Source organism: Accipiter gentilis, chromosome 7 (assembly GCF_929443795.1).
Source record: "Accipiter gentilis chromosome 7, bAccGen1.1, whole genome shotgun sequence".
NCBI classification, from domain to species: Eukaryota; Metazoa; Chordata; class Aves; order Accipitriformes; family Accipitridae; genus Astur; species Astur gentilis.
In genome coordinates this window covers 39,596,374-39,609,765 of record NC_064886.1, presented here as the reverse complement: position 1 = coordinate 39,609,765, position 13,392 = coordinate 39,596,374, and positions in this window count along the sequence as shown.

The window sequence follows — 13,392 nt, the reverse complement described above, 5'->3', positions numbered from 1 at the left end:
TTTAAATCAGGACATTACTGGTGTTGCTGAGAGTCTCCTTGGATCCAGAGTGGATTTTGGATCAACTTAATAGTTTTTACATCTGTAATGCTACATGTTTGCCTCTCGTTTATTATTACAGGGCAGCTGCTCAATTAAAGTAGCTTCAGTCAAGAATGAATGTCCTGCAATGTATTTAACAGAATTTTTACTTCTGTTTTACAGGTACACTCCTAGTCTGCATGCTGGATAGTCCAATCATTTAATGTAGCATTATTATTAATTAAATCTAGTGAGCGAGAGATCAGTGCAGACTTACCAGAAAGTGCATGAGAACAATTTTTAGTTATTTATGAGTACTTCTTTTTTATAATTCTTATGCTCACAAGAGATACAGTTATATTTTATTATTCTCACCTGTAGAGTTCCTAGCTTGTACTAGATAACCTTTTTTGGCTTCTGTGCCACAGGGCAGGCAGAGTTGGCAGCATTCTTTTACTGGAGTTGGTGGCTTTCCACCAAACAATTTCACCGTTGACCCAACAATATGGTTGTTTATATCAGCAGGGTACTCCTACTGTGAAATCCATGTAATTCTCATAGTGGAGATGCATAACTTTAGGCTGCTGAAAAGATCCTGGGCTTCAAAGGGCTCTGTAGCCTCTCAGTAGCTCCGGTTGAGCCCACACCATTGTTTCCATCACTGTCGCTCTTGCGTTGAATAGAGGTGGGATTTGTGGGAATGAGTTTCTTCCAAAAAAAAGTAAGCGGGGTGATCCTGTTGTTGGGTAACTATACCTCAGAGGATTAAAGAGGTGACACTTGTATCCTCTCTCTGACCGTTCACCTCTGGTTAAGACTAGGGAGAGGGCTATATTACTCTGAATGCACCAGTTTTATGTCGTGCCTAACTGGGACTGGGCAAGTGAGCTGCTTCCCTTCAGAAGCCCATTTTGGGGACATTTGCAACCACCAGTTGGACTCTTGTAACATCTGTATGGCTTGGATACATCAGGAAACAGTGTAGCCTAAATAGAGCAGACTTACAGAGTAAGGCAATTGCTGCTGAGGACCCACCATCCACATAGTACTAATTTCAAGGGATTCTGCTCCCAGTTAGCTCTAATCTGGCCCTGTTGACTGCGTGTCTATTAGCACTGGAAGTACACTGCGTGCACATCTTCCACGGTCATTTCATCCTCACATTTACATCCTCGGGGACCGCTCTGTGATGTAAACCAAACCAGTGGGGATGATCGAGAGGTGTAGTCCTACACTGCACTGCTGATCTGCAATAAAACATAGAGGCACCCTCTATATTTTGCAGCAGGAACAAAGCTTAGATAGTGCTTTTAAATCAACCCACAGTCTATATGCATCAGTCTCACCTAAAACCTTCTCTCTGTCTCAGATAAGTCAATTGTGTTTGGATCCAACTCATCTAATACCAGGGCCACCTGTCTCCTGTTAAACCTTGCTGATATTTTTTGTCTCTGAGTTGCCTGGCTGTGATCTTGGCCAGAGCTCATTCTGCCGCTCGGCAGGGGCTTGAGGTGGAGTCTGCGATCCAATTACCTAGGCCTCGTCTCCGAACAGCGCTTAAGTGGTTGCTGAAGGATGGTTCATCTTAAATCATTCTTTCTGTCAGCTTTTTTGCTCTACACCACACTCTTGTTTGTTTAAACCAGTATAGTCACATATAAAACGCTGACAGCACATGCTCACCATACTGGTAATAAAGAGGGCATGCTTTCAACAGCTTGTCCTCTTCAGCAATCCTTATTTTTGTGTATCGCTGTTTCCACTGAAATCTTGCAGGTAGGGGTTTTGATCGCAGGGAGACATTAGGCTGAACGTTCCTGTAAATCCCACCCTAACTATGCATTTGGCATAATCATGTTGTTTTAAAAGATAGTAAAAGCAAGTAGATGGGATGCAATATCCTATTAGCTAATAATGCATGCTCCACTGAGCTGGATTCATTTTCCATGTAGGTTATATACAGTGCTACAGATGTTGTGGCCAAATTCTTCCCTGGTCCTACCATTTTAACACAGAGATGGACTTTGCTGGATCCCGTACGTGAAAGTGGGACGTGAAGACACAGCAATACCCAGAAGATGTGTAACCTCTGCAGCAGCCACGCTGCTGTAGGCAGTTTGACCCAGCAAATGCTACACATAAAATAGTAGCATGGTAAAGGCTCCAAGCAAAACTGTTTTGTTTTGCTTGAAAGCAAAACAAATGCCCAGCATGAAGCAAAATTACTTCAGGAACATGGATGCAGGCAGGTTTGTCCCCAAGAGACTGCAGTACAAAGGCCAAATGCTGCATTGATTTAGAGGACCTGGAAACAAAGGTGAGTGGGGTTTTTGGTTGGTTTGGGGGGTTGTGGGTTGGTTTTTTTTCCTTTTAGGAGCATTTTAAGCATCTGTACTGAGTCATGGGCGTGACCCAATGTGTGGCGTGTTTCAGGGTCCCTGAACCCTGATGGGTCCCTGACCCATCTCCTGCTGAGAAGATACAGAGAAGAAAGCCCAAAAACTTCAGCACTGGCTTCCACATACAACGCCTTAAAACACTGTTGAAAGTTAGAAAGTAAACTGTACATTTCTCCCCTACATAATCTCACCTGCACCGTCTCTGCTGCAGGGCTGTCACAAGGTGAGTGCCAGGAGCGGCATCACCCTGCACCCAGATGATGTGGTGGGAGCTTGAGAGTTTCCTAAATGTTAGTGTTATGAGACATAATATCCTGAAAATCTTTCTTGTAAATATATCTTGGGATATATTCCCAAGAGTTGCGTTGGTGGTTTTTTTTTTCCTTTGGAGAGAATCCAGGGCTCATTCTTTTAGGCTATAAATTCTCCACTGCAAGGATTTTTGTTTTCTTTTATGTCTCAAATGCACCTCGTGCCACTGTACACTCAGTCCAAGCCAAGTAATATATTACCATATGAAAACATCATTTACATTCAATCATGGTTCCTCTTATTCTCTCTCAGAAAACTCAGGCAACTGAAAACCGGATAGGGGTAAATCACACAATACTGACTATCTCAAGTCCACCAGCTATAGAGTAGCTGAAACCCAGCACTCTGCTCCGTGACACCCCACCTACCTACAATTCATGATCCTTCAGTGGTACAAAAGTGCTACAGAGTTGGCCCGTATCAGAGTTAGAGTTTAGCTGGGGTATATGGCCCCATGTGAAAAAAATCAAGGCAAAACCACACAGAACATCCCCTGAGGAAAAAAATACAGTGAGGAAATTTTTAAGGTACAAGACCTGATGATCTTGTGAATTTCTGTAGTCTGCATAGTATTAGGGATCATTAAAATGAAAACACTCCGCCATTACAGCCAGGAAAGGAATCTATACCACTTATATGATAATACTACGAAGCTACATAGAAGTTCATGAAATATGGATGTGCTTATATGCAACATACTCTAACTTAAATTTGTAATGCTAAGTAAAGTAACTACCTGCAAAACACACATTCATTTAAAAACATTCAAGTGGTGAAGGTTTAATTTGATTTAAATTAAATCATAGGTTAGCAGTTTATTATTTTCCTGTTATTGTGGCCACTGTGTTGTGCTTGTTATGCAGAAATTCTGGCATTGAGTCTTCTAATATTTATATTGATAGATGGGCAGTCACTGAGGTTCAGCTCTGGGTTATTTTCTGCTTCTCCCTTTTCTTGAGAGGTATCTCTTGTGTTATATTCCTGCTTAAATCTTGGATTCTCAACTTTAGAAACCCCAACTAAATTATGCATGCATATTCTATATTTGAACATGCACCACACATGCTGATTATGTGGGATTATTGCTATTTGATAATTATATTTTTACCATTTAACGATTTTGCACGTTCCTAGATGTCAACAGCCACGTATACAACTCGGTGTCTAAATACACAGAAAATTAATTTCTCTTGCAAAGACTTTACAAACTAAGGCTACACACATGTTTAGCTTTGCATACTGTAGACTTCGGTGAAACTGTTTCCAACATGTGAAGGTTAGCATGGGTATAAACCTTTATGGGTCTGCAGCCTAGAGACTAAACGAAAGGAGGAGGTGATCGTAATGAGAAAATAAAAAAAATACACCCTGAACTCACAGAGGTTTAGGGCAAAGATTAAGAAACTCTGGATTTATCATTTTAATATGAGTTTATATGGCTGAATTATGGCTTCAGGTTGCAACTGTTGTGAATTGTCAAGTAAGCATACAAATTCACTGAAACAACCCAGAGTAAAATGTACTTTATTAGAAAATGAACTGTAGGAGATTTAATAAAAATAATGGTGCCTTAGCTATAAAAGACTTCTCTATTGCTCGTTGGTACTATATAATTGCCTTAAAGTGTCATGTTGTTGGAAAGGAAAGAAATACTATTTGAACGATCAAGAGAGAACCGGACAGATCCTGCTGTGTCGGTGGACCCGACCCAAGGCACACCAAGCACTGCTGCTGACATCCCCAGTTTTTGGCTTGCTTCCCTCGGCAGCAGAAGCTGCAGCTCTAGGATGAATTTGCTTTCCAGCCCCTGCTTAGTTAAATGGCCCGACATTATAAATGTTTAACACAAAATGCTGCTTGTCCACCTGCACATCCTGAGTACCGGGTGTTACACAGGCTGAAAGGTCAGTCTTGTGGAGAATCGATGCATTCTTAGGAATTCAACTTCTGTACTATTTCAAGATACTTCCCCCAGCAAGGGTTCCCTGAAGCACAGCTTGCAGTCATTGGGCTGCCCCGTGGATTTGGGGACGCTCGAAAAAGTTATGGCGAAGTCTCTGGCTCTTCCAGTTGCCCAGGGGATTTGGTGCATGGGGAGTTGGGACTGGATGGACCACATGGGATGCTCAGCCATGCTTTTGCTGATGCTTCTTTTCATTGCCGATAGGTGACACATCAAAGCTTTCGAATGTTGTATCTCATTCTCGGTGGGGAGATTTTGGTGGGGGGTGTCTGTTGGAGGACTAAACCCAAATCTCCTGTTGCTCCACCAGGACCCTGGGGCCAAGCCTTGCCTGGCAGAGGGTGGTGTGTATTTGCACAGCCAAGAACCAACAAGGGCAAATCAAAAGATAAACTCTGTTTCTGCAGTGGGATTCATTTATAAACACTTTTTTCTTTTCTTGCAGCATTTAGGACAAGTCTCTAACAGTCTATTTTTTCTTTGGTTTATTTTTTGAAGTCTGTTTCTCCCCAGGAAGTTGAATGGATGAGCAAGAGTTTGATATTATCTGCCCCTTGCTGTGGAAAATGTCAAAGGCATGCCATGACAAATGCCACTGCTCTCCTGTTTCATAGGCAAAAGCATCAGTTGCCAGTCACACACAAACTGGTGGTGTATATTACCAGGGAAGTAAAGCTGGCTTTTACCCAAATCCGCATTTGTGGAAGAAAAAATGCCTGTGCATTCCTTTGTGGCAGAAATGAAAACCAAGATCAATGACTTACTCTTTTTAAGTCTTATGTGCAAGGTAAAACTACTCTTTCACTCTGTGATAATGTCAAGTGGAGAGAAATATACACCTAGAGAGGTCATGGTCAGTTCAGGAAAAATATGTTAAAGAATAAATCGCCTGCCTTTTGTCTCTGTGTGTGGTGGTAGGGGGTGGTCTTTTTTTGTAAAGAAAAAGAAATTAAATGGATGATTACCGTATCTGGATTAAATATAATGAAACTGAGAAATGATGGGAAATTTTATCTGTTTATTTCTAGTCAATGTGATATTTCTACTCTTTGCTTCCTGGCTGTTCCAGCTCTTTGGTGAAGGCAAGCTGCTAGTGGCTTGCTTGACACATTGATTTAAATGTTGTCGGCTGCATTTTGCAGCACAGCCCCATAGGTTTCCTAGTATTTACGGCAGTGCGAGGGCGAGAGATATTCATGGAGCCACTATGGAGAAACTGGAAACCAGAGGACACTGTGCTCTGGGAGGGTAGGAGGGGGATTTCCCGGCTCAGATACCTGCAGGAAGATGAGTGCAGTTGCCCTACAGGTTATGAGTGGTAGTTTCTTATCAGGAAAATCAAGAAGCCATCCTGAAGGTGCTAACTGGGTGAGAACCAGATCCATATCCAGATCTTCCAGAGCTTTAACCACAGCAAAGAGCTGGTGGAGAACCTCGAGGTGCACCTCCTCGCTCCAGAGCCAAGGCCAGGGAAGTCAGCCGCTGCCTTTGCCCTCTGCGTTACAGAGGACCACGGCATAGGGCATGGAGCTGCCTCGGGCAACGTTTGCCACCTGGAACGGCCCCATCAGAAATGGTGGGAGGTAGCAAGGGTGCTGCTGGACCCTGCTGATCCCATACACACACAGCACGTGTAGCTCGAGGTGGCAGCTGCTCCAAAAGCTCCTGAAGGGCTGACTTACCCACCACTGGCTATTCTTTTAGTTCATGAAGAATGGGGAAAGATGAGAACGAATGAGGTAAAAATGTTTTGAATAAGTAGATAACAGTAACCAGTAATCCTGCACCTTCTGTCCCTCATGAAGTAACGTAAGAAATGTTGAGATGATAAAATTTGTAAGTACCTTGAAACCCATATAAAGGGTAGAAGACCTAAACTCTCATATTTATGATAGCTTTTACAAGTCTCGGATTCAGAGCCTGCATTTCTAATTTTTGCCGCCTTTTGGCTGGACTACCTGGTAGGGCAACTGCAAAATAACTCATAATACTGACTCCAGAGGTACTAGGTGACTTTCTAATGTTCTGCAGTAACTTTCTGTATGGACAGTTCTTCTGCACTGAGCACCTTTTTTGTTTAAATCAGTCTGTTTCCAGAGTCAACTAAGAAAGTCAGAAGCTAATTCAGAAAAAAAAATATAAAATCAAAACTTGGAATATCCACAGCTGAGGATTTTCCCAGGAACAGCTTTTCTGCTTTGACTTCACATCTGTCCATAATCTGAATTTACTGTCCCATGGAAACAAGCACTGCTGCTGAATAAGAGTTTCCATATTAAGTAATTTTGTGTGATAAGTATTCCAAGTCCTTTTTCCTTTATAGATAAACCCTGATCTTGCCTTTAGTTTGCCTATCCCTGTGTTTAATTTAGACTTTTAAGTAATTTATTAAAATTACCATTGGGCAAGATCTCCCTTCTTGGTCCTGGCACACAGCACAATATTCCAGTTTGGGGATCCTAACTGCTGCTAATATATATATAATAGGTAATAGGTGGCTGAAATGAACACTTTGCTTTCTGCATGTAGATCTGCTCTTCCAGCCTTGTGCACCCAAGGTTGAAATTTGGATCCCTTAGAGGGGAGGTTTGCCAAACCATTGTTAGCTTGATTGCCTCTTTATTAAAATTATGAAAGTGGCCATTAGAGGAAAGGCAGTACTTATAATCCATCTACATTTTATAACAGGCCAGCTCTAGAGCCTCACAAAATCCTACTTGGAAAAGAAGTGCAAAGGAAGCTGGCTGTGAGCATGAGCACACGGAGTCTGTACTGGCTGAAGGACAAACAGTGGTGTATCAATTTGGAGAGAAATAGTCATTAGGGGTACTTTGGGGATTGCTGTTAAGCCTCGCTTTATTTAATGACTGAAAGATGTGGTAAACAGCAGGTTAATGCAAGGTTTTTCTTAATTGTGAAGGGTTGCATCACTCTGGGGGGAAAAAAAGAATAAATGGAGGGAAAAAAAAAAAGGGGGGAGGAGGGAGAAGCCTGGCCAACATAATAAAATTCAGGTTGTCGTACTATGCAGTTAAAACAACTGCAAAAGAAATAATCTAGGAGGTAGATAATCAGCTGGGGGAGGAAAAAGGATTTAGGAAGCCATAATGACTTCAGGCAATTGTGGAAAGCAAAATGAGAATAATGTTGCCATGTGGAGCAGAAGCACAGAAAAGGCACCCCAGTTTTAGTGCTCTATGTGTAAGTGTCACAGGTAGATGTGTCTTTAATGCCGCAGAGGAGGGCACGGTTAAAATATTGAGGACATTTTGTCCTGAAGGGTGGAATTTTCATAAATGCTCTGTACTTGCCAAAACCTGCTTCCAGTGAGGCTCCCGGGAGTTTTGCCATTGATTTCAATGGGAGTAGATTTGGGCCATTGCTGAGTCCTTTCTAAAATTGACCCTTAAAATATAAAAGACACTGACAAGTTAATTTGGCCTCAGAGGTAGACAGCCAGAATGATTAGAGTGATTCATTTAAAAGACAATATTAAGATAATTGACTACATGTTGGCTGTGCGGATGTTTGGCTAGATAATTGCCTAAGCATCAGTTATCTGTGGGTAGCACCAAAAACTGTGGTGCTAAACATGGATCAGGAAGGTCTAAGGGGGAAACATCTGGAGTGAAAAAAACACTAAGCGAAATAAAGGTTGAAATTCAGAGTCCTTTCCCAGGATGAAGGTCAGCCAAGGACTGGTTCTTCAAAAAGAAATGCTAGGTTTTAAAATACAGTGAACACAGCACATGAGATTATAATATGGTAGCGTCTAACTGGACTCTTTCTTTTCTGGTCTCAATTATTCCATAGAAACTAATTGGATATATATTTGTGAACGGGAGTTAGAATGTATTTTGGTTGACTGACAGCAAGCATTTCTCATCCCAGACACAAAGCAATAATTTCACTTTTTTGTGCATCTTTCTGAGTGTTTACGCTTCTCTAAATCCCTGTTGTTCTTCTGCCATGATAGGGATATGTGAAGACACTAGAGGCTCAGTTTCTTTTATGAATTGGTGACATTTAGGGACAGGAATGTGCAAAGACACCCCCAAGTCTGCGAAGAGCAGTCAGTTGGTAGCTCTGTGTTACCGTTCATGGGTGGAGAATATTGGGCTGATCTCTCTTTGACACATTTCCTCTAAAGAGATAATACACTTCATGGAAAATAACTAGGTATGATTTGTCAGCACACCTGGAAACAACTCTCTGTTTAGGAGAATCTGAATGCAGGTGTTTAATTTAGCTTTCGTTTGGGGTCCGCTAATGGACACATTGTTAAATATGGCATTTTACATTTCACTGCAAACCACGCTGTACTGCTGAAAACTTTTCAGGGCTGATTGCCATTAATGCCGACCGGTATGAAAGGGCTCTGCAGAAAACGATGCTCTTCCTGACATCAGATGAATGGTGTAAGAGTATGTCAGGTATTGCTTCCATCAAACCCGTCATGCAGAGGTTATCTGAGGACATCAGAGGGTAAATTCCTGGGTTTCATTAAGAACCAAACTAGGGTGGTATGATACTGAAACATTGAAAATTGTTAAATCCCAGTCAAGGGGAATTTCAGATGTCTTGCTCCTCAGATATCTACTTTTGGTTTATTATATATCCTTATTTGATATTACATATTTCATACCCTCACCCCAACCCAAATATAGTGAAATTTGCAATGCAAAAAAGGTCACTGTGTTACTACAAATGAAAAAATCGCTACTGCATTTGTTAGCCTTAATCTATGATGTCGCCTGCAAAATATTTTATTCATAAATGTGTATCTGCAAATCTAAAGGTAGCATCCACATAAAATATAATAATAAACAGCTATACAGAAATATTGGAGGATAAAGAGGTGAAATAAATCTTTTCACTGATATTCTGAATTAAAAAAACATTTTTCAATCAGCTCTTATAAATAAATGTCTTGGCAGTGAGGTGAGCAACAGATTTAATGGGCTTGATGTATTTCAGGGGAGATGCAGCAAGTTTGGGTATGCGGAAGGAGGCATCTGACTATAATTCAGTACTGCCATCCTCAAGCACTGAAAGATTTTGATTTCACTCTAAAAAAAAATATATAAAATTGCAACTTAACTCTTTTTAAAAAGAACAAAAAGAAGTAGATTATGTTATTTACCTATTGGGTTTTGACACTTCAGGGTTACATTCAACACCACCTGTCATCTTTCTGTGATACTAATCAAATGCCAATATCTTTTCCTAATTCTTATGTTCTTTCCTAATTTTTCTCAGTATTGGACAGCAGAGAGGAAAAAAGCTCAAATATTGTCAGATGTATGCTATCGCCAGAAAACTGACAAAATGGAAGACTGATAGGAAAATGTGAAAATTGCAACTAGGGAAAAAATCATTCACAAACCATGAAAGACAGAGCAGGGGCAGACCGCAGGCCATGGAGACATTGACACAGGGGCTGGTTTGTGCTGTTTGGGAATGGAGGGATTTATGTGCTCTGGGTGAAATCCCTGCTGTGTCTGGGTCACGGAGCACTAGAGCTACGGTGCCAACGCTGTGTCACCACCGTGCATTGGTCTAGAAGGCGAATGGCAAATGCACAATGATTTTTACAAGCATTTTGGTGCAGCACTATAGCAGTATGTACTTCTCTTGATAAGAATTTGTGTCTAAATACCACAAGAGATTTCTGTTCTTTGCAGTCTTTGAGTAATGTTTAGCACTGATTTGTGCAAAAGTTACACTTTTATAAGTTATAAGCATTTGGAAATTAGTTAAACCTACTATAGAGTAGATTTTAAAATTAATATAACTCTAAACAGTTTTCTCTGAACTATTAAAAATCATGCATTTCTGTGCAGTAATAAAATCGTAAACTGGCAAGATTAAGCTATAATCCCATGACTCCAAGACCAAAGACTTCATAAAAAAGCTTCAGCGATCACAAGGCTCAAAATAAAGTCCCAGAAGCTGAACAAAGAGGTTAGGCAGCACTAGTTAAAGGTAATCTTTTCTTTTCAATTAAACTCACCCTAAATTTTTAAAAGTGTGATCCCACGTAAATTTGCGAGCAGTGGCAAGATCCCTCAGTGCACACAGGCTCCATTCTTCACCTTCCAGGATGACTACAAGTTAGGAGATAGCATTAGCCTAGGGCCAACCCAAGCTAATAATACCCCTCTGGGGGTCAAATATGGATTTATACTCATGGAATTGCTTATATGCTGTGTAGGAGATGTCTTACGTGCTGTGTGGTCAAAGCAGAACTCCACTGTATACTCCTGCGATATTCCGTGTATGTACCTATATGTATAGAAAAATACACAGACAGTGATGGAATCAATATGAACAGTCAGTGAAACATTTTAAAAATAATAAACCCATTTAAATATAGCTCAAAAATATTTTTGAGAGATTCTAGTGCTGATGTACCAGAAGCAGCTCCCCTGTCTCCTCCCCCACCCCATTCCCACCAGAAACCTTTAAAATGCAATGCATTTATTCCAAAATCAAATTTACAGCTTGCTAAACTTTTTTTCTGTTGTTGTTCAGAATGCACCCGTAGAATGAATTTATCAGAAATAATTAATGTTTTTATAGCCGACACTGATTGCTACAGCATCACATTTCAGCACTGGTGTATATAATTGCAAATCATTTCCTAGAGGTGTCATGCAAAAGCAGAAGATGCCTTTTGGAGTAGTGTAGTGCCTATGGAATATAAGATTAATGCTTGTATAGTACAAGAATACATGTAAAGACTCACTATCTTTTCTTTTTTTTTTTTTCCTTTTTAACCTTGTTGATGTCATGAATATCAATTTACATCTCTCTTTTTTTCTTTTTTTTTTTTTTTTAGATAATTTAACACTCCATTTAGTCATCCTTGGTAATGCAAATCATATCAATTCTGCTGCCAGACTACAAGGTGATCTCCATTGTATCCCTTGGAAATGAGAGATCCATTTTTCTTCATTTATTTTTATTAAAAGAAAAATCTTCCTTTTTAAGCCTTTTGATAAGAAACAATTGAGAATTCCAGGAATTTCAATCAAGGAGCAAAGTTGTAACCATCCAAAAGTATTACCCTTTACTCCCCAGTTTTTTCTGTCTGCCTCCTCTCCCTCCTTCCCTCTCAGGCTATTTGCATAACGTGATTAAGAGAGCAGTAACAATTACAGCAGCACCCGAGGAACGTTGTGGATTCCTTATAAGCAGCGATGCTGCCCTGTGCCTTTTCAAAAAAATGTGTGAAAGAGCATCTGGTGTCTTGGTGAACTCCCAGGTCTACCTGAAATGTTCTTAAGTCTCCTTTTCAGGGCACTGGGGGTCACGCGTGGGCAGCCCTCTCCTACCCCCCTGTGGAGCTGCCTGGTCTCTTGGATCATCATCAAAACCGACAAAGGCGTCGATCTGCTCCAAGGCAACGTGGTCCCCTCAGTCTTTCGTTCTTCTGAACTGCAGTTCATGTTAATACAAAGCCACAAGGTATTAAACACTGTAAGGGAAACATTTTTTTAAAATAGAAATCAATGGAAAAGGGTTAAGAAGCTATGCAGAGCATTTGTTCTTTTAGTTTGGTTGTTTTTATAAATTTTTTTATCATACACTTTTTCATACTTGTGATTCTTGCTGATGACATTGGTTGCAGATATTTTGTGTGCTCATGTGTATTCAGTTCATGCCTCAGGCTTGCCCTACAATTAAAAGCTACTGAGGCACATAATATCTTAGAATGAGGAAATTCAATATGGAGTTTCAATATTGTATTATATCTCTGTTAATCAGGATCACTTAATTCAATAATCACCATCGCTCAAAGCCTCTGCAGTCCTTTCCAGCCTTACAGCAGCACCACAGGATGGGAGGTGCCGGGGCAGGGTTTGCTAATCAAAGCGCCAGAATAAACTCCTCCTGCCCTATAGAGCTGCAGTGGGACAGCAGTATGTGTTGATTAGTGCCTTCCCGTCCTTCTGAGTATATACCTGTTCATACTAAAGGTGCAAAAAATATATTTTCTGTTTATTTTTATTTTCATTGCACAAATACAAAAATGAGAGCTGAATATGTGGTGTAAATGAGGAAAGACCTCAAGGACTTGTACTTTTACAGTATACATCTGATAATATATTCAATGTTTCAAAGGGGGGAAGACCTCATATCCATGAGAAAGTAGGGGGTTTTCCTACTGTATATGTCCATGTGCCAGAAGAACCACAAAATCATTTGACTGTGCCTTCAAGCCAAATATAGATGATGGGTTTTTTTCTTCTAAAAAAGATTATCTAGTTCAGTTGATCTGGGATGGGCTTGCACCCAGATACAGGTTAAGGACCAGCACACGTGGCATCTGATAACATATTGGTATTTCTGCCTGGCACGCAACGCATGTTGCCACAAAGTGGAGAGGTGCTGCAAACACAAAAACAAACACATCAAATCTAGAAGGAAAACAGAGCATATCAGAGCTGAGCAACAAACTGCAAACAAAACCCATTCTCCGGTCTCTGCAGGGAGGCTCAGAGGAGACGAGCTCCTGGGGACCATCCAAAAACTCTGCCGTCCCGCAGCGCCTGGTCAGGTCGTGTTGGGATGCAGGCTGGGCTGCGTCAGACTGCGGCGACCACCCGTGGCTCTTGAGCGATGCACCGGGGCTGTAGGGACGAGGAGGAGGAAAGCAAGGCCAAAGACCTATTGCAGAAAGCATAACAGGTT